The sequence below is a fragment of the Mauremys reevesii genome, linkage group 7 (genome assembly GCF_016161935.1).
Source record: "Mauremys reevesii isolate NIE-2019 linkage group 7, ASM1616193v1, whole genome shotgun sequence".
Classification (NCBI taxonomy): domain Eukaryota; kingdom Metazoa; phylum Chordata; order Testudines; family Geoemydidae; genus Mauremys; species Mauremys reevesii.
The window spans coordinates 91639215-91660169 of NC_052629.1; the positions used below are offsets into that span (position 1 = coordinate 91639215).

General features: G+C 43.5%; 1 long non-coding RNA gene across 3 annotated transcripts; it reads left to right on the plus strand.

Moving 5' to 3' along the window:
* The first annotated feature begins 2682 nt into the window (after positions 1-2682).
* LOC120369510 lies at positions 2683-18576 on the plus strand. 3 transcript variants are annotated; one of them, XR_005583198.1, is made up of 4 exons: positions 10597-10663; positions 13844-14001; positions 17547-17712; positions 17881-18576. It is a non-coding gene; the product is annotated as an uncharacterized LOC120369510 (long non-coding RNA). The 3 variants fall into 3 exon arrangements; XR_005583199.1 differs by lacking the exons at positions 10597-10663; positions 13844-14001 and adding an exon at positions 2683-2743; XR_005583200.1 differs by lacking the exons at positions 10597-10663; positions 13844-14001 and adding an exon at positions 4502-4615.
* Positions 18577-20955: the final 2379 nt, after the last annotated feature.

The window sequence follows — 20955 nt, forward strand, 5'->3', positions numbered from 1 at the left end:
AGAAAATGACTTGATATTGCTGTTAACGTTCAGCAGTGCAAAGAAACTAAAATGAGATTGGTGCTCTCTGATGCTAGGCACTGTACGAACACTTTGTAAACCATGAATATAAGAATGGTCAGACTGGGTCAGGCCAATGGTCCATCTAGCCCATATCCTGTCTTCTGACAATGGCCAATGCTGGATGCTTCCAGGGATTGAACAGAACAGGGCAATCATCAAGTGACCCATCCCCCATTTTCCAGTTGCAAAGATTATTTCTTATCTAAACATACAAGATGACAAGGAGTGGTTGTAAAGTATTTTTATTATTTTCATTTTACACACAAGGAAGAGAAAGAGGCAGTAACTTGCCTGAGGTTGCACAGGAAGTTTGTGGCTGAGTTGGTAATTGAAACCAGGACTTCTGAGCCACAGACCAATGCTTTAAGCACAACGCCATCTTGCTGTAATTCTGTGTGGCTTTACCTTTGTTGCATGACAAGGGAATTCTCATTTCTTTGAGTAGTCAGGCCATGCTCAACCTGTTCACGTGTATCCAGCTAGTTTTAGAGTGGTTGTTACAGATGTGTGGAATTCCATGTCCGTGTCAGATATGAGACAGATAACCCCCAAGTTTCTGGTAGCAAATACTCTCTCATTGTCAACATACAATACAGCAAAGAGGGACAAGATATTGACTGGGTATGGCTATGCCAGAAGAGGTTTAAAATATGTTATCCCAAACCATTTTAATAAAAAACTGCAAATCAGCCATAGTGTAATGAGGTCAAATATTTATGAAATAATGCTGAGCATCCACATCAGTGAAATTACGACCTGTATTAATCTCCAAGCACAAAGTGGGCTGAACAAAAATAACCCTGATTTTCTTTGGGTTAATCTGAGTCTCCATAGTGTCAATTCTGCCCTTGTGTCAGCATGCCCCATAAAGGGTAGAGAAAATAAGAAAGCAATTAGTAGGATCTGTGTGTAGCAGAAAACAGGGCACTTGATTTCAAATGTCTTCTGCATACAAGAAATAGACCTGCATATTGCAAAGACGCAGTGGTGGTTCCAGTGTGCTCTAAGACAAAGTCACACTGAGTCAGATTTTCCATTCCAGTCAAGCTCCTCTTACTGCAGGAAAGGAAGAGCTGGGGGAAAGGTGGGTTGGCAGCTCCCAGGTTTCCTCCCTCTGGGCTGCTCAGCTTAAACCTTAACTCTTCTCTCTTTAAAGACACAGATCCACCTCCTTTTTGGTAGGGTGGTTTAATAAACCATCTGAATCAATGAGTCTGCACTGCAGAACCCAATCAACCCATGCCCAGCAAAAACAACACAGAACTGGATCCTGTGGGTAAGCAGTGTCAGATGGTTAAACACATATTACAAAGAAACTTTAGGGATTTTGTGGCTGCATCACAAGTGAATTATTACTGCAGTTTCACACGTACGTCACAATGAGACTCACTGCCCGAGGTGTTTGTTTATCTGAGCTCATGGATAAGTATATAATACCACGGGAAACTCTCCCCAAACTTTATGGTAAGTTGGCCTTCCTAAAAGCGCCCCTTATGGCAGAGTAAGATAACATTCTGCCATTCAGACAATCTAGTTCAGACCCAGTAGCTGCTGCAGGGAGACCTGTAATCATCCACCTTCTGATATCAAGGTTTCACATCTCTGAGCCAGTTCCTGGGAAATAATAAACCTTCCCTTGTATACAACCAGAAGAATAATCAGAGTGATTAAGGTTATATTGCAATGTGCCTTTCTGTATTTAAACCACTCTTCTCCCACAGAAACACTCATTACTTTCCCTGTACTTTTCAAGAGGCTGCAGAGCTGACAGTCGCATTTTCTGTATGGCCAGGTTAAATGGTATGTAAAGAAAATCAAAATATCCAGAATAGTGTTTCTGAAAATCAATATTATGAAGTACACAGTATATTAAACAGTTGGAAACAAACAAACCTGTGCTGTTACAAGATAACAAAATAACAGTGTCATTTTTGTTGTTTTGCTGAATCCAGTTCTTATTATTTATAACAGTCGGCAACCTTTCAGAAGTGGTGTGCCGAGTCTTCATTTATTCACTCTAATTTAAGGTTTCACGTGCCAGTAATATATTTTTATGTTTTTAGAAGGTCTCTTTCTATAAGTCTATAATATATAACTAAACTATTGTTGTATGTAAAGTAAATAAGGTTTTTAAAATGTTTAAGAAGCTTCATTTAAAATTAAATTAAAATGCAGAGCCCCCCGGGCCGGTGGCCAGGACCCTGATTTATAATATAAGGGCCAGCTGAGAACAGGGCCTTCCTGTGCAGAGCACTCTACCTACTAGGTTTATTTGCAGCAGACAAGACCTGAGAAATTATACAAACAAGCCCACATCTGACATACTGAGATTCATAAAGAAATTACTCTTGTTTTTTAAAATATTTTTCTCTACTAACCATGTAATAAAGCATTCTTATTTACAGAGAGCGCCACAGTGACTGAGTACCTTCTAAAAGATGCTATATTCTTTCAGGTATTTAATGTAATAGTAATGAAGCGAATATAACTGTATAAATATCCACTGAATATAGAGCATTCTAAACATCAGTCTCTTGTTTTATAATATTTCTGAAATATCATATTGTTGGTATTGATACAAATGTCCTAATTTTGTTGTTTAAACATAGGAAAGAAGAGGAGACAATTTCCAAGATTATTTCCCTCTGGATTTCTTTACCTGGTGTTTTGAAGTGATTTAGTAAGTGGCATTCTCTTCCCCTGCCCACACTGCCTACTTAATATTCTTAGAGATCATTGCCGTACAGTAAGCAATGGTGGCTGATAGAGTATGTGCCAGTCTTCTCCCTGAACCAACAGCCTGGTATGGTGCTAAGAAATAATGTGGTATTGGAAGTGCTGTAATATTAGGGTCCCAGCTATTTCTGGCCCCTGACACTCCAAGACCCTCTGCATGAAAATAGATGAGCCCCTGTGTTCTGCTTAATTCCAGCTTGGGATATCAGTCCTGACACCAATGAAGTCAATAGCATTTTCCCATTGACTTCAGTGGGGCCAGGATTTCACCCTGTGCCTCTAAATTCCTTGTTACACTGTAGAATGTGGTGTGGAGAGAAAGAAGATAAAACTCATTTCTGTAGCCAAGTTATATTTCTATACATATATATATTATATACAAAGATAGTATCAGAGGGGTAGCCGTGTTAGTCTGGTTCTGTAGAAGCAGCAAAGAGTCCTGTGGCACCTTATAGACTAACAGACGTTTTGCAGCATGAGCTTTCGTGGGTGAATACCCACTTCACCCACGAAAGCTCATGCTGCAAAACGTCTGTTAGTCTATAAGGTGCCACAGGATTCTTTGCTGCTTATACAAAGATAGTTGGTGTCTAAAATCTCAGTTACTCAAGGCTTAATTTTTCAAAAGTGACTAGGTTTTCCAAGTCTTATCTTTTGGGTGTCCAGTTTGAGTTGCCTTAAAGGGGTGAAGTTTGTCATACAGCTGAGCACTAACCCCTCCCCCACCCTCACCCTCACCCCCCCAAAAATCAGACCCATTTACAGTGTTTGAAACTGGGCATCCAAACACTGAGGCACCCACCATCAATAGTCACATTTAAAAATGTAGGTCAGTTGCACCAGCTCCTTCCTCCTCCAGAGCTAAATCCAGACAGTGGCCTTTCACATCAGAGCCACAAAAGTTAATGCTCTATTTCCATTAAGCCTTAAATGGATCATCCTCCATTTTGAATCCCAAAGAGCAGTGCAGAGAGCAGCCCAAAGCTGGTAAGTTCTAAGTGAATTGGGGTGTGTGTGGGGAAAGGATAAAAGAAGGACATGACAGATGCTAGGGTAGGGTGTGCACTCTCCTCAGCCTACCAAATAAGAACTCATGTCATGTAATAAAAGAAAGACAACAAACATACTTGTTTTTCTGGAGTCAGAGCTGTAACTTCAGCCCCTCGCTGTGTCTGCAGCTTCTTCCTTTTCTCCTCAGGGCTATGAGTCCTAGGTTCACCTACAAGGGCATCTGGTGCCACCCCCCAAGAAAACCCCTCATAGAGCAGAGAACACAGAGGGTTTGTCCCTTGGGAAAATATTTAATGCACAATCTGTTACAGAGGAGTGTCAGTCAGCGCACAAACAATAAAATTGCTATTATGAGTTTCAGCATAATAAAACAGTAACTGAAACTTTATTAGGTCTGGGGAACTTAGGATAGGAGAGAATGGAAAAGCAGATCACAATAACAAAAAACAATATATAAACTGTACAGCCAGTACAAACAATCCTGTGCTCCATCTCAAATAAACAGGGGTGTTGTAATGGGACGTCTACCATGCAGTGGCATTTAAGGGGTTAACGGAGCCCTAGGGAGGCTGCGCAGGAAGCAGCCAACAGGAGGCGGGGCTGTGAGGAGCAGCCAGTCAGGGCCAAGTGGGCCCACAAAAGAAGAGCCACAGGGCAGAGCAGGGTCAGTTACTCCTTGGTGGTTAAGGAGGGAGGACTGGATGCCCTGCAGCTGGGTGGAAGCTAGCACCCTGGAGAGAGCAGTGCTGGGAAGGAACAGGGAGCTCCTTTCTGGCTGCTACAGCTAGCTTGCTGAGGCCCTGAGGTAAGGGCAAAGAAGGTGCTGGGGTTGTGGGGAAGTTGTCCTGGGAAATGCACTGAGGAGTTGGAGGGGACACAGCTCATGGTGGCCATCTACAGTGTTCCTGTGCTGGGACCTGGAGTTGTGGGCGGGCCCAGGTTGCCCCAAACTCACCACTGGGGAAGTGGCTGGACAGTTGACTGCAGGGCCCCCTGAAGCGGGGAGCACAGATCATGACACGGCCGAAGTGCTGTGTCATGAAGAGGACGCTGCAGTCCTTTCAGTGACATGGGTCCGAGAGCAGGTGTGATGGTGGGTGAGGCACCATCGGAAGAGGGCGTACCAACCTGCACTGCTAATCCCCAAGATGGCCAGCAGGAGGCTCCAGTTTGGTGAGTGGAGCACCATCACATGCGTTATTACAAAGTATCCACGCCAAGGATGGTAAGATTGTCCTTGTGGCTCTCTTGTCTGGATTCCAATGTGCATTTAGACTGTCTCTTGATAGTCTGACAATGACTTTCCTCAGCCTTATAATAATAATAGGAGATATACCAATCTCCTAGAACTGGAAGGGACCTTGAAAGGTCATTGAGTCCAGCCCCCTGCCTTCACTAGCAGGACCAATTTTTGCCCTAGATCCCTAAGTGGCTCCCTCGTGGATTGAGCTTACAACCCTGGGTTTAGCAGGCCAATGCTCAAACCACTGAGCTATCCCTCCCCTCCTGGCTTTCTGATCACAGCTGAGATGACACTGTTTAATGTCCCAGAAATCCCGAAATGACTCAGTCTTCCCTTGGATAGGAATGTGAAGGTAGAAGGTTCCTTCCTGGCCATGATGCTTCTCTCCAGCTACACCCCAGAAAGTTTCTGAAACACCCCCAAAACCGAAAGTAAAACCGAATGGTTTGTCTCTCAGTTCTGGCTTATGATTGGTTCTGATAGTGTTGCTAGCTTGTTCTATCTGCCCCCAGGATCTTAGGCAATTTAGGAAACAGAATCCTGACTTCTGCTGTCACTGCGGCTCTAGTTCAGGGGCGAGTCCCCTAGACACATTGTGGTATTTCAAGAGCAACTTCTCCCAAGGGGTTAGAGGCATGTCACGGCTCCTTGTTTGAAGCCCCCCGTCCCCCATGGATGCTGGATTCAGTGTACTTCCTCCTATCTTAAATGATTGCAGTACATTATGAGGCTGTGCACCATGACACAACTGCCACCATCCGCCCCAGCTGTATTTCAGCACTGCAGTGGCTTTGGGGTCCTTTGGGATGAAAGGTGTTACATAATGGATAAATACTTATTGACTTTTCGGGCCCACACAATTAAACAGGCTCCCGTTTTGCAAGCCATAAATTATTGGTTCAAATATTAGCATTTACATGTCTGCTACCCTATTTTCAGACAAAATACATCTTACATGGATACCCTTAATCTTGGATCTGCAAAATTAGAGTCCATTTTAAAAAAAAACAGGCCCTTTAATCAGTGATAGAGACTATTCACTGGTTTTGCTCAGCAGGCTATTTTTGTCTGATCTATTTTTATAGCTCTGAGTAACTGCAGACACATCCTTGATTGCAGCCAATTGAGATAAATGCAAGTAGCAAATACACTGTTTTTTTTTTCTCTCAAAGCACCATTTGGAGGGTCACAGGTTAGCAGGAGTGGGAAGGTCCATGGCAGGTGGGAGGGGAGGACTGGCCAAGAGTGTTTGCGTCAGGCCAGTTGTCTTGAGAAACCTGGGAGGAGCATACCATTTGGGGACTGTAGGGATGTAAGAGCTGGGTTGTGAGCATATGGAACAGCTCCCCCACATTGAACACTTAGCCAAACAGAGGTGAAGCAGCTTGCTAGTGGGAGGTGCATGGGAATAGCTGTATCAGCAGGGGAGGACAATGCAAAGGGACTAGCAATGAGATGAACCATGGAATTGAACCCTGACCATGCTTCCTGCCTACTTCTAATAGAAATGGGCTAAGCAGGACACCTTGGCTACTAGTCAGGGAGTCCCACTTAAGTCCTCCATAACTTTGCCCCTGATAGTTAGTCATTTTCATTTTCATTTGTATTTGCATTCCAAAGGGCAGAATGAAGTCCCAAGTGACTATCTGCAAACCGAGTCTTTTATTGCTTTCTTATACTTGTATGATGAATTAATTTTTGTATCACAGACTCACTGATATGTCCATATCTATATCTCTATACATGTGTGCAATGTACATTTGCAGTTGCTGTCAAGTGTTGGCTGATCTGTATTTCAAGTCAAGGCCTTCTGTGGCTCACAGTTTGTTTTAACAGGCAAACTTGCCCTTTAAAATGAAGACATGTTTGGAGTTGCCCTTCTAAAGAGATCTCTGAAGATTGTCTGTTTGAAAAGGAAAGCTAGTGTGTGGGGTTAAATAAAAGTGACAGTGCTGGCCTTCTGCTCAGGCATATGATGCATTTGTCATTTGTGAGCCCTCTAATTACATTACTCAGCAAGCTGCTGAAATTGATTTTGGTTTCCCAGCTATTAGCAAGGGGAAACTTACATTTTTTTTCTAGATTTCTGCCTTTCAGCAAAAGAAAAATGCAGCCAATCAGGATTCATCAACTGGCAAATGTGCTTCAGACATTTAAAAATGAATAGCAGTTTCCACATCAGCTTTTTTTTTTGCGGGGCGGGGGGGGAAATAACAGCAATTTGCTGAGTCATTAGAATCAGATTAAAAAGACCAGGAGTCCAAATCTCCTCTCTCACCAGTTTTACAATGAAGTTGTACACAGAAGCAAATAATAAGAGAATGGTCCCCCTCTTCCTCTTTGGAGAGAGAGAGAGATTTGCAGCATCAGATTCAATATGTTGGTTACCTTCCAAGGTAATATTTTGCTTTTATTTTTTTCTGGAATATACAGATGCAACACATCATAGTACTTTCCTCACATATCCCAGTTGTCTTCCATGCTTGCTTTAGAACATGGTTCAATGGGATGAGCCCAGGGGTGAAAGTAACTTACAGGACTTACTGGTACTGCCAGAGTCCTGAGGGGGGCGTGGCCTCATCTGGAAGAGGCGGGGCCTCCCAAGATTTAAAGGCCCTGAGGCACCGGCTGTGGCTGGGAGCCCCAGGACCTTTAAATCAACCAGGGGCTCCCAGCTAAAGAGGTGGCTGGGAGCCCCCCCAGGCTCAGGGGCAAATTAAAGGGCCTGGGGCTCCTGCCGCCGGGGGAACCCTGAGCTTTGCAGGACTGGGGCAGGGATTTAAAGGGCCCAGAGCTCCTGCTGCTGAGGGGAGCCCAGAGCCCTTTAAATCCTGGCCCCAGCCCGGCCACCAGAGCTGTGGCCGGAATTCAAAGGGCTCTGGGCTGCCTGCAGCGGCATGGAGCTCTGAGCCCTTTAAATCTCAGCCGTGGACGGGATTGAAAGGGCTCTGGGCTGTCTGCAGCCACAGGCAGCCCAGAGCCCTTTCAATCCCCGCCGTGGAAGCCGGTGCGGTCCAGCACGGTGTACTGGCTCTTGCCGGTATGCTGTACCGGACCGGATCAGCTTACTTTCACCTCTGGCTGAGCCCAGAAATTGACACCTTTGTTAAAGGTGGGGATTATTTACAACCTTCCCAACAGACACAGCCAACCAAGGCTGATAGTTATGACCATGAGCCCTTTAATTTTGGGGGGAAGCACAGACCAACTTGGTTTTTTTGGGGGGGCAGTCTGCAGCTAATAGCCTTGGGGTCAAGTATTTGAGAGATCTGAGCCACCCCAACTGGGGCCAGATTTAGGCATCAAATGAGGCTGCCAGATTTTCTTAAGAGTGCAACACTTTCAGTGCTGAGGGTTTTTGTTTTGTTTTTTAAATCTGGCTTTATTTAGGTCAAGTCACCTTACCTTTTTGCTAGGACTGGCCAAAATTTTCCACTGAAACTGTTTTCTGAGAGAAAATTGCATTTGAAAAATGAAAATCTGCTTTATGGGGTGGGGGTGGGGGAAATATTTTATCTAAAAAACAAATGCCTGAAAATTATGTTTTTCATTTTGGCTGAAAACCAAAAGGTTTCCATTCAAAATTGCACTGCAGATGGCGTTTCTGTCTGGATTACATTTCCAATGATGCACCACAGCTAGGGACTTCTATGACTCACTCCCTCTCCTTAGCAAGAGGAGAAAGCAGTTCATCATGGGAGATGTAGTCTGGCCAGAGTCCACCTATGGAAGAGAATGGGAGCATAAGGCATCTGAACTACAACTCCCATGAGGCACCACAGCACCATTTTGAATCAAAATACTTCAGTTTTCTGCCTATATAATTGAAAAATTAAAATTCTGTGGTAAACAAACTGTTTTCCAGCCATCTCTACTTCCTGCTATTGTTTATCTCCTGTAAATGTTGATGAATCACTTCACTAATGTTTGTAAAATGCTAGTACATTCACTAAAATTGACTAGAATGCACCCAGTCCTACCCATGACCCACCTGTCTCTCTTGCTGCCATCCCAACTCTCTCTTCCCCATATCTCCCAAAATCACTGACTGGGCTGTCTGCAACTTGCATTTGCACTCTCCTACTTCTGACTCAGGCCTGGATCTACCCCAGCCTGGCTCCCGCTCTCCCACTCCAGGGATGCTGCACTCACAGGGCCACTTATCGAATCCTCCAAAGGCTTCTTCCTGGCTAAGGCTCTGGCCTCCCCATCCCCAGCCTTATTTCCCTGCACACGTCTGTTGTTTCTGCTCGCTCCTCTTCAGCATCATATCTTGACTTCTCTGGCCACTCTTTCGACTTCTCTTCCCTCTCTCTGTGGAAGCCCCACAGTGGACCCTCCACTTCTCTATCCACACCTTGTCCTTCGGTGACGACCTCTGCTCCCATTGCCTCTACTCTGACACACTCCAATATATTTCTTCTCTTTGGACCCATCTCCTGCACTTCGTTCTCCCACCTGTCACCATCTGTCTGTCTCCTTTGGGATGGCGCCCCATCACCTTCTCTCTGAACCACTCTCCACTGCTGCATCCTCTGTTATGGTCAGTAACACCCACATCTTCCCAGTCACTCTGACTTGGGAATCAGCTCTGACTCCTTCCACTCCATTTCTTGGCTTATCCAGGCTGGGATCAAATCCTCTCATTCCTCCCTCTGGCTTTCACAACCGTACCCTTTTCTATTCCAACTGCCAGATTACTAGTCTGGCCCCTAGGAATGGCTTCTTCCTGGGTCTCTTTGATACCAGCCTCACTACCTCTTGCCCATTGCTGCAACCATATCATACCCTCCCTTGATTCACTTTACTGACACCCCATCATGGTGCACATCAAGTGCCATTTCCTCATTCTCACTTTCAAAGGCAAATATCAAGCAATCTTCTTGCATCTCAAACCTGGTTCCTTTGCTTCCCCATCTGCCTTCTCTGCTCAGCAGCACCCTCTCCTTCCAACCTTGATACCCATTTCGGTGCCTCTCGCAGATAGATGTCTCTGTGGCTACTCCCATGTGCTGCCACTTAAGCTCTGAACTTCCTTTCAAGATCACTTCACGGTTCCCCCTGCCCCTCAATTGATCCTAAAAAACAGCTTCTGCAGCATTACTTGGAAAATGTGAGTGTGTTCACAGTTGTTTAAACAAGCCAAAAATGATTTAATTGGGGAAGAGGGAAGTTAGGTGGCAACATAAACAACATAAATGGTCCACTGGGGCATATCTGCTATTTTGTGGAAGTCCAGTGGATTTTCCTGTGTACAGCTGCTAGCATAATGCCTGGAAGTAGTGAGTACAGTGACTGTTTCCAAGGGCAACATAGCCAGATTTGGGATCACAAAGATAGAGAATAAAGCTAGTGCTTGCCGCGGCATGCAAAAGTTCTTTGAATGGTTATCTCTGTCTTATTAGAACATCTTGGGTCTACAAAGCTAAGCTAGAAATAGCATAAGAATATCATTTCTCCTGATATATCAATACTTCCATTTCCAGAACTCCTTGGGACCAGGAATAGCCAAGGAGCATTAAGATGGCAGCAACAGTGTGTGGCTGGGACTCTGAGGAAGTGATGGGTATATCTGAGATGGGCCATTCATCTTTAGTAATATACTTTCAGGTCAACAGATAAGTTTAAAAAAATGCATTTTTTAGACAAATATAAATGGTCTGTCTCAGAGGCTCTTGGGACCCTCCTGCCCAGCCCCTGAGCTCCTGGCCTGGGAGGCTCGCCCCCAGCCCCTCCCCTGCTGTTCCCCCTCCCCCGCAGCCTCAGCTCACTCCGCTGCCGGCGCAATGCTCTGGGCTGCAGGGCTGCAGAGCTGCGGCCTGACCCGGTGCTCTGTGCTGCATGGTGGCGTGGCTGGCTCCGGGCGGTGCGGCTGCCTGTCCTGGTGCTCTGGGCGGCGCGGCTGTAGCGCTGCCAGCCACTGGTGCTCCAGGTAGTGTGGTAAGGAGGCAGGGTGTGGGGGGAGGTTGGATAGAGGGCAGGGGAGTTCAGGGTGGTGGTCAGGGGGCGGGGCTGTGGATCGGGGTGGGGCAGTAAGAGGTGGGGAACAGGGGGGTTGAATGGGGGCCGAAGTCCCTGGGCGCAGTCAGGAAGGAGGGGGGCGGTTGGATGGGGTGGCGGGGGGCAGTCGGGGCAGGGATTCCAGGGGCGGTCAAGGAGAAGGGGTGGTTGGATGGGGCAGGGGTCCCCCGGGGGAGCAGTCAGGAAGGAGGGGGGGTTGGATGGGGTGGCGGGGGGCAGTCAGGGAACGGGGGGGGGGAGTTAGATGAGGCAGGAGTCCTGGGGGACCATCAGGAGGTGAGAAGCAGGAGAGGTCGGACAGGGGGCAGGGCCGGGCCATGCCTGGCTGTTTGGGGAGGCACAGCCTCTGCCTAACCGGCCCTCCATACAATTTTGGAAACCTGATGCGGCCCTTGGTCCAAAAAGTTTGCCCGACCCTGGTCTGTCTGCATTTTATGCATCAACAGTGACATCTAGGGGTTTCTAATATTAATTACAGATGATCAGCAATCATTCTCTTTTTCTATTTCTTTTTGCAAAAAAGAGAGAGCCTATATTCAACAGCTTACTAGTAGTGATGATGAAGTATCCATGGCTGTTTGTTTGTAAACTTTTTTGAACATCAAACTCATATGTAGCCAAAACACAGCAACAGCTTGCGATTGTATCATGCTTCTCATGATTAATGTTTGTTTGTGTTTTTAAAGCTTCAGAATAGATGCTGGAATCAAGAGATTGCATGAGAATCATGACTTTCATTTAAAAGTTTCTAGCCCTCATAGGAGTAAAGCTCAGAAATCAGAAGACAAGTAAAACAGCCCCCAAATTTATATTTTTTTCCTTTAAAAAAATCTCTTGCTTTTTAAGATAATCATGTGATTTTGGGGGGCCTGACTTAATCCAACATGGCTAGGAACAAGTATACACACTGTGAAATGGTGGGGGTGAGTGTGTGTGAGGTGCTCAGCTATTTGAGATACTAAGTATTGCCAACCCAAAGCACTCCAAAATCATCACTTGGCCCTCCCAAGAATTACATTTGCCTTAAAAGAAATTAGATTAATGATTTTTTAAATTGCCTTCTGGTTTTTGAGCTTTAGAGGGAAGCCATCCACCCCCAAATAAGAAAGCAACTAAGGTGCAAAATTCAGCCTTAAGTACATGTGCAAAAGTGTCGGTCTCCCTGCTGGCTGTTTCCAGGGGTACTCTGTGATGACTCTGTGATGCTTCCCAGGGATACCCAGGGTCATATGGTGCCTCGCTACCCATATCCTTAGTGGGAGAAAGCCCTGTTGGTGCCTGCCATGGGTCAGTGCTCTGACTCCAGCAGCTACTGGAAACACAAGCACTCCCCTCCAGGCCCCACTTTCTCTTCACAAGTTAGTGGTAGGCAAACTCCAATCCCTGAGTCCTCTGCTCATCCCTTTGGAGCGTCCAGCCCCTGTTCCTCTGGACACACACAGATCCGCTGCTCCCAAGGGAATAATACACACTGGCTTATCAGTTTCACCTCGGGATCATTTCTCCACTTAACTCACAGCACTTACATATGCTATGTGCAATGTTGCTGTAGCTGTGTCAGCCCAAGGATATTAGAGAGACAAGGTGGATGAGGTTAATTCTGTTGGTCCAATAAAAGATATTACCTCACCCACCTTGTCTTTCTAAAGCACTTAAATATATTTATCGTGAAAACAAGAATAATCTTATTTAACAAAGAACAGAGATTCAAATGATGGCAAGTAGGATTAATGGAAACAAAGGATTACATCTAAAATAAAACCATAACATGAATTCTAGAGCTTAAACATAACTAACAAGATGCCATCTTGTCTAATAAGGTTCTGCTTACCCAAAGTCCTCGTCACAGCATTTTTCAACCAAGATGGCTGAGACCCCCTAGTTATATTAGACAAGTTATTTGTTCTTTAACTGTAAACAGGGTTCCCTCCCCCACTGTTCACCTCTTCCCATTCATTTTTTTTTCAATCCTTGCAATCTCTTCATTAGCATTTGACACAGTATGCAAATAGACTCCACTTGTTAGAGACACAATATGCAATGGTCAGCCAGGGAGATAAACTGTCATATGGCATGTCACCTCTGGGTGGCCTACCACCTCACTGTTTAGTGAACTAGAATGTAAATACTGTACTCAGGGGATCCCTGTAACTCTTATGCACTCCTGTGCCCTCTGCTAATTGGGTCATATGCTCCCCCTACCCTCTCCTAACCCCCGGGGAGGGATGGCTGGCATTCCATTCCTAGTGTATACATCTCCCTTTTCATTATCCTATCTCTCTTCCTTCCCTGCCTCCGCTGATCTCCCATAGTAGTCACCTATATTCACCCATCCCCGTAGTTTTCCTCATTTTGACTTTATTGGATCCTATCCCTGACACTTTTTCTTTCACACCTTATTTGCTGTCACACTGCTACAATAACTGAATGCTGACATCAATGTTTATCATAGGCAGGGCTGGTAGAACTGCCTATTGTTAAGGTTGGGCAGCACTTCCCATTTTGGTTGCTTATAACTTTGCCAAACTGTAATCATTTGGGCTGAAATGTTCCAAGCTGGATATCTGCTCAAGCTGAATGTCTTTTGAAAATTTCTACCAAAAGGACTCAGACATTTCCAAGAACAAAGTTATGGAAAAATATATTGTTTTGCCCATGTTTCTAGAAAAAAAAAAAGCCTGCAACCTTAACTATGTTCCCTTATGCGCATGCATTATGATAAATCTTTAATAACATGCTCATAGTGTTTTTTGTTTTGTTTTTACACAGGACCCCTGGCTTCCTTAACTACTGAGTGCTTGACCTTGCAACTGCAAGTTTTTTTTTTTAAAACATCTTTTTTCTGTGTAATATTAAGTTAGGGCCAAATGGTTCTGGTACAAAGCATGGGCTCCTTTCTGTCTGCAGAGTCAGATGACCACCTAAATGTAAGTGTTTTCAGGACTGAGTTCCAATTTGATAGATTCCATGCTGCTAGGCTTTATATATGCCTGCTTGCATTTTGTTCCTTCGGCCAGTCCTGTGCAAAGCGCATGCCTGAGCCCAATTCTTAGAGAATCTCTTTCTTTCTCTCTGTTTAAAAGAAAAAAAAAGGGGGCAAATAAAAGTTTTTGTTTCCAAAGAAACTTTCACAGCTATGTTCAGAGAAACCCAGATGATTCAGGATTGCTGATATCCCCTACTTGCTTCTATTGGTACCTTGATTACGCACAAGATGTGACTTATGAATTTCCGGGATACTGATGCATCCCTGATAAATGACATAACTAGATGTAAAGTCCTTATTTTACATATCATTAGGTGACAGGCAAACCCAGGCATGCCACAAAGTCTCTGTTATTCCACTGATATATTCGTTGCATTCCCAATGAGTGATTTCTGATCATCCAATCCAGGAAAGAAAAAATAGGCTGAGATGTTGGTGACCATCTAAAATAGCATATTCCAAATATGCTTGCATGCAAACAGTGCATCAGAAGCCCATAGGCTGAAGTAATTTAATACAACATATTCATCAATTTCAAACCCAGTTTGTAAAACTCATGATCTTTTAGTGGATAAATAGATTAAAGGGCCTAATCCAAATGGATAAACAGTCTGCAGCAAATAATTTGACCAGCTCTATTCAGAAGCATTGACAATACAAAAATGTGACCTTTGATCACAATTAATTTTCCAGTATGACTTTAAGCTCCAATTTATGCGCCTTAAGAGTGGTGTCTCATTCCCCTTGAGACATGTCATCAGAAGACTTCCTTCTTAACTGTAAATATAGGAAAGGGTCGGACTGGGACTTGGACAGTGATGTATAAGAGATTGTATAATTCCTTTCAAAATAATCAGTTTTAGATAATTAACAAATCATATCTGGTTTTGAACAATTAATTTGATTTCCTGCATTAGAATGTAATGTATTATTTTTAATCTCCTGTTTGCTCTCAGTGGACATAAAGGATTTTATAGCACTTTTTTTTTTCTAAGTTTCAGTATTTGCCTCATTTTTCTTGGCCGAAGTCTCCTTTCCAAAGGGGTTTTTGCCATGTGATGCTGCCCCACTCAGAAATGTGAAGCAGTAAACCCAGTATAAATTATACTTAGCACATAAACAGGAATGAAGGTATTTGCTGCTGTTAATTTAACAGAATAGCTTTTTCATGAAGGATCCATGTAGTCCAGCTTCTGCAGCACCCAGCACAGCATATACAGCATATGTGCACAATCCAATAGCACAGGGATAGGCAACCTATGGCACATGTGCCAAAGGCGGCACGCGATCTGATTTTCAGTGGCACTCACACTGCCCGGCTCTTGGCCACCGGTCCAGGGGGCTCTGCATTTTAATTTAATTTTAAATGAAGCTTCTTAAACATTTTAAAAACCTTATTTACTTTACATACAACAATAGTTTAGTTATACATTATAGACTTAGAGAAAGAGACCTTCTAAAAACGTTAAAATGTATTACTGGCACGCGAAACCTTAAATTAGAGTGAATAAATGAAGACTCGGCACACCACTTCTGAAAGGTTGCCGACCCCTGCAGTAGAGGATGTGTTCATGCCACCACACATTTGCCTACTTGACCTCCCTCCAAGGCCCTGGTTCCTGACTTGGAGCAATGGGAGGAAATCAAGTCTAGATAGAGGCAGAGGGCACTGCAGATTTGCTGACTTCCTCAACTTCCTCTCCTTTCTAGGGAAGATTCTTTTGGCTTGTCATGAAGTCTGACAGATCCTTAGTTTCTCTGAGTCCAGTCCTGTGTGAGTACTTTCCCCCGACCTCTACCTGACTATCACACCTAGAAAATTGTCCACCCCTGAAGTACAGGCCTCTTTGACTAAGCCTCCTGTTGTGAATCCTCTTCAAGGCTTCTCAGTTGTTTTTCAGGGGCAAACCTAAAAATGTAACTGGGAGGGGGGGGATTTCAAAAGCATAAAAGACAGTTTGATGCTCAAGTCAATGGGAGTTAGTCACCTTGCTTTGATTTATGCTTTTTGAACATCTCTACCTAAAAGTCTCTCTTGACAGACATTTCCTTGGAAAAATAGGCCTGATTCTGCCTTACCAACCCCATGCATCTAAACTCCAAAGAGTTCCTGGGATGAAACTAGAAAAGATGAAGGTGGAAAATAATATTTGGCCTGTGCGTTGTCCCACAGGTATTTTTGATAGTTGTGCAAAGAGCTGTTCATCTTCTAAGTTCTCTAGGAGTGAGCGTGCTTATTTATTGAGACAATCTTTACATTGCCATATTTTTAAGAACTCCCAAGACTGCATGTTTTGGCCTCAGTATGTTTCCTAAAGGCATTGTGGTCTCTAGCCTCAGTATGTTCCAGGGCTTGCTGATGATCATTCTTTATTACTTGAGTATCCTGGGTGCAAGAGAAGATGTAAGCATTTGGGAAGCAAGTGGAAAATACCAGTGGGAGACATTTGGGATGCAAGTGTTCCTGAGAAAATTTAATATATTATTGTTAGGATATTGCTCAGTATTTTACTAAATTCTGAGCCACATGTACATCTAAGAAGACTTTCCTGTGCACACCAATAACTTCTCTACATTACAGTATGATATGGGTTAATTCCGGGAGCAAGGAATACCTCCTGCAAAGCCTGACACATCTGTCATGAGATCCAAACCTATCAAATGGGAATCATAGTTGTTTTCTCTTTGCTAGTAAAGGCTAATATGCATTTTTCCTTGTAAAGGTAAAAGATTCTTTGTTGACAGTAAACAACTCTCTCCCTTGTTCAGTGGGCCCAAGATTGCTGTGTTTGCTATTGCAAATAGCTCTGGGTGAATGGAATAGTAATGAACCGACCCAATCTGCTGATTTCAAAAGGACAGGCAATGAGTGTTCTGGCAGATGCAGGACACTAATATTCTTATTTTGTTTTTGCAAAACAAAGCAAACTTTATTCATTTTAGCAACAATTTAAACTGCACCATTAATTCAGTCATACATAGTACATATAGACTGGGGGGGGGAAATGACTTCCCAGCACTGTTTAAGTCTGCGCTGCAGAGGGTCACAATTCAGACCTTCACAATAATGAACTGGTGTACATGCTGTGCAGTAGCAGCTAGTCAGTCTGAATACATGAGCTCTGAGTGAAAAATATCACCTGTTCCTTCTCACTAACTTTGGAAGTGGAATGTGTCTTTGTGCTGTATTGATAAGGCAAAGGGCTGCATTACAATGATACAGGAAAGGAACCAGTTGATTAGAGATATGTATATATTTTCTCTCTTATCAGATAAGGAGAGCAATTGACTATGATTAGATTCAGTCAGAAATAATTTAATATCTGAAAGCCTGAAGGAGAAAGAATTTAATACATCTGAAAAAACACCAGTCCAGTCTTCTCCCCAAGAATAACTTCCATTTGACCCATAATTGAAAGGCAATTTTTAAAATTTACTTAAGCAACAAGGACAATTGTAATTTGTAATTGTTTGTTTATCTTTCAGGTGATCTTCCCCCACCTTTCAGCCCCAAAATATCAGTGGGCAAATAATAGTAGTGGTCATCACTTAGGTCTAAGTTCTGACTTGCACTGCCTGGGCAGGGGAGAAGGTGCAGGAGCCTCTTTCCCCATCCTTAACATATGCAGGCATAATGCTGAGTTTCTGAATGGTAAGTGGGGGCAGCTAAATTGGAAGGAGGAGTTTTATAGCTCCAAGGGGATGTGATCAGCGAGATAGGAGTCTTCATTAGCCCCTCCCCTCTTCTCCATTGTGCCCCTACTGGCACCTGGAATTATGCCCCTAGGTTCTTATATTGTATCCTGTCATTCCTTTGTAGCAGTCGCCAAAGCCACAAACCTTCATCCTGCCAGAAAGCGAAACTCATCTCGCATCCTCCTCCTCCCAAGGCCATGGTCAATGCTACTCAGTGGATCAGGTGCCAGAGGATGTTGTCAGAAAAGGACAGCTCACACCCAGTTATGTTTGCCAGTTAGTTGCTAAATATAACAGGATAATTTTTTTTTAACTCAAATGGTAAATGGGTATCGTTTCTCTTTACATTTCTGATATCTTTCACCTTGTGTCACCTACCAAAGGAAACATTGTAGAGTTGTGCAAGTGTCTTGCTATGATATTATATTCTAAAGACTGTATAGAAAAACATTCTATTTTTACTTCGGTAAAGTCAATGTTGTGATAAAGTAAATATTTCTTTTTAAGGTCACCTACGGTAGTCTTTATGTTGATCTGTTTTGTAAAAGAAATAAAGTGCTCTTTCTATACATAGCCATGCATAGTGATCTCTATCTTCATGTCTCCCTTGTTAAATGTAAACCTCAGTAGTATTGGCTATTTTGAGTGTCCTATACATTTAATACACAAGCTATTGTTAGGGAAACAATCTTACCTTTCTGGAATATAGTGTGTGGGAGTTGTGTAAAATGTGTTGATGGTAATGCAATAAACTGTAAAGTCGTGTAATAAAATGGCTGTAACATGCATCTTTGGCTGTTTCATCTGCACTCTGCCCACTAACCCATCTCTCAAATTAATTTTAACATTCAAAATCTCTGAGCTGCTTCTAACAGCTGCCATTTGTTTAAAATCTACATGCCTGAGAAACTTTGCCTTCTTTCTCCCAAATGGTGTAATATCACAACTAAAAATTAGTTTGAGGCCCAGGAGGGGCAGTATTCAGTCTTGTACCAGTGATGGATTTAAGGTCTGATATTTTGAGTCACAACCTTGTGCAGATAAACTAAGAGTTTTGAGATACTTTATGTACAGAAAAGCAATTTTTAGGGGTGTTTTAAATTCACTAATTTTAATTTTGTAATTTTTTTCCTCTCTCCTAGAAAACTAGACTTATAGTAACTGGCACTGAATGTTTGGTCACATGTTCAAGAACATTTCACATTTGAGCAGAGACCAGGTCTGGACAGTTTCAGGTTACTATGTGTGTTTCAGGGTGTGGTCCCAGAGCACACATGCTTTAGCATGGCAGTGCAGTCACCCTGCCTCCCTTCCCCCTGCTGGTCCTCTATTCAACTCAGGTACACTTAGGAGCTTTAAAATAATAATCCCCATCTTGGGGTTTAATTCATTAAGTCCCCCCACACCCCCCCAAAATACCATCCAATCACATCACACTTGTTTTGCCCTTCTAGGCTCAGATCCTTCTTTCCTCATGGCTTCCAATTTATCCTTGTTTCAAGGCTTCCGACCCTGGCTCACTCTCTCCCCTTTGCCTCTGAGTGGGGGAGGTCTGCTTTTTCCACTTTAGACCTCTTTGAAGAGACCTCCCCCAGGCCTAGGGTTGCTAACTTTGATTGGATGAATTGCTGGTGGTTTCATCACATGACATATCTTTAATTAAAGATTAATCTTTAATTCCTGAAGAACTCCAGGACAATCCTAGAGGGTTGGCAACCCTACCCAGGTGTCTTTCTAGCTCCAGTCCCTAGGCTCACTCCTTCCCTTGGGGCAGGGACTCAAAGGCCTTCCTTGAATCCTCACAGCTTCTGCAGCCCACATCTTGGCTCTATCACAGCAGAGTCTCCCTGAAAGTCTCTCCTGACGAGGCTTTTGCTTGACTGAGCTAACTCTTTGTGACCCTCAGGTAGCCACATGTCTTGGGCACCTGGCTCCAGTTCCAACTTCGGGCTGGGTCTGGTGATTCTTCTCAGAACTATCTGTTCTTAAAGGGGCCATGCCTTGGAGTAGGGTTGGTTAGCACCAGGCCCCAACCCCCTTATAAAGGACAGACCATCTTGTTGCAATGTGAACATTTAGGAAATTTATGGAAAGATTTTAAAAAGGGTCTTGGAGTGGAAATACTTAGGGAACCTTACCTAGAGCTGTTACTAGTGCACCAGCAGTGATAGTCTAAAGTATTAAACATGCACTGTAGCTCAGATATTGTTCTGTGGATGGTCTTGGGGGTATAGCCAGGGAACAGGAATCATGTCTATGCACTAATAGATGCTTTTGACACTGGTGACCATAGATAGTTATGAGTCTATCTTTAAGTATTCCCTTTTCATGAAACATAGATGAACTGATGTTCCTTGCTCCATGTCATTTCTTTTTTAAAATTTGTTTTAATTCTTTCTTCTGCGTCTTGTTTGGTTTGGGTTTTATGGATAAGAGTGTGAGGATGTAATCCTGAGGATGAATTACATGAATTTGTTACATAATATAGCTGTATTTTGTAACTGTAACACAGCACTTCCCTCTGTGTTACCCCAATGCTGCAAAGATTTATGCATAGGCTCATTTGCTCAAAACTAAATAAATCTTCATAGGTTTGCGGTCTGTATTTGTTCATAGGCTTTGTTACCTTGCTAATGAAGTCAGTATCACTATGTAGTAGTAACATTTTGTAATGCATTTTAATTAACTAACTAACAAACAAAAAACAAACACTTGAGTAGACAACTGGTCTGACCTAAGGAAGAAGATATCAGTATTTTCTGAATTATATAAAATTATTTCAGACATGGCTTCATTCTTCACACACTCAAAAGGTTTTTACTTTTGCTGATTTGTAACCCAGCAAAGACCTATAAAGTTACAAATGTAAGAAGATGAACTTTCTGATGGGGGAAGTGGGAATCTTTAGGAAACTCCCTTCTATATCAGGGAAAAAAAAAACTCTTGTAAGGACTTTTCACTCCCTGAATGAAACACTCTGAGTATGTGTTCACTGAACAGTTAACCCAGCCTATTACCTGAGATTCTCCCCCTGCACACACACACACAGAAAAATTTCTGACCCAGGTTTGAAGGTGCTTTAAGCGACATGGCTGGAACATAGGTTGAAAACCAGGCTCCAGTTTAACCCTGGCTGGAACCTGCTCACTTTGCAGTGAAGATCACTCATGTACTGATAGTCCTGCAGTGCCCTTCCCAT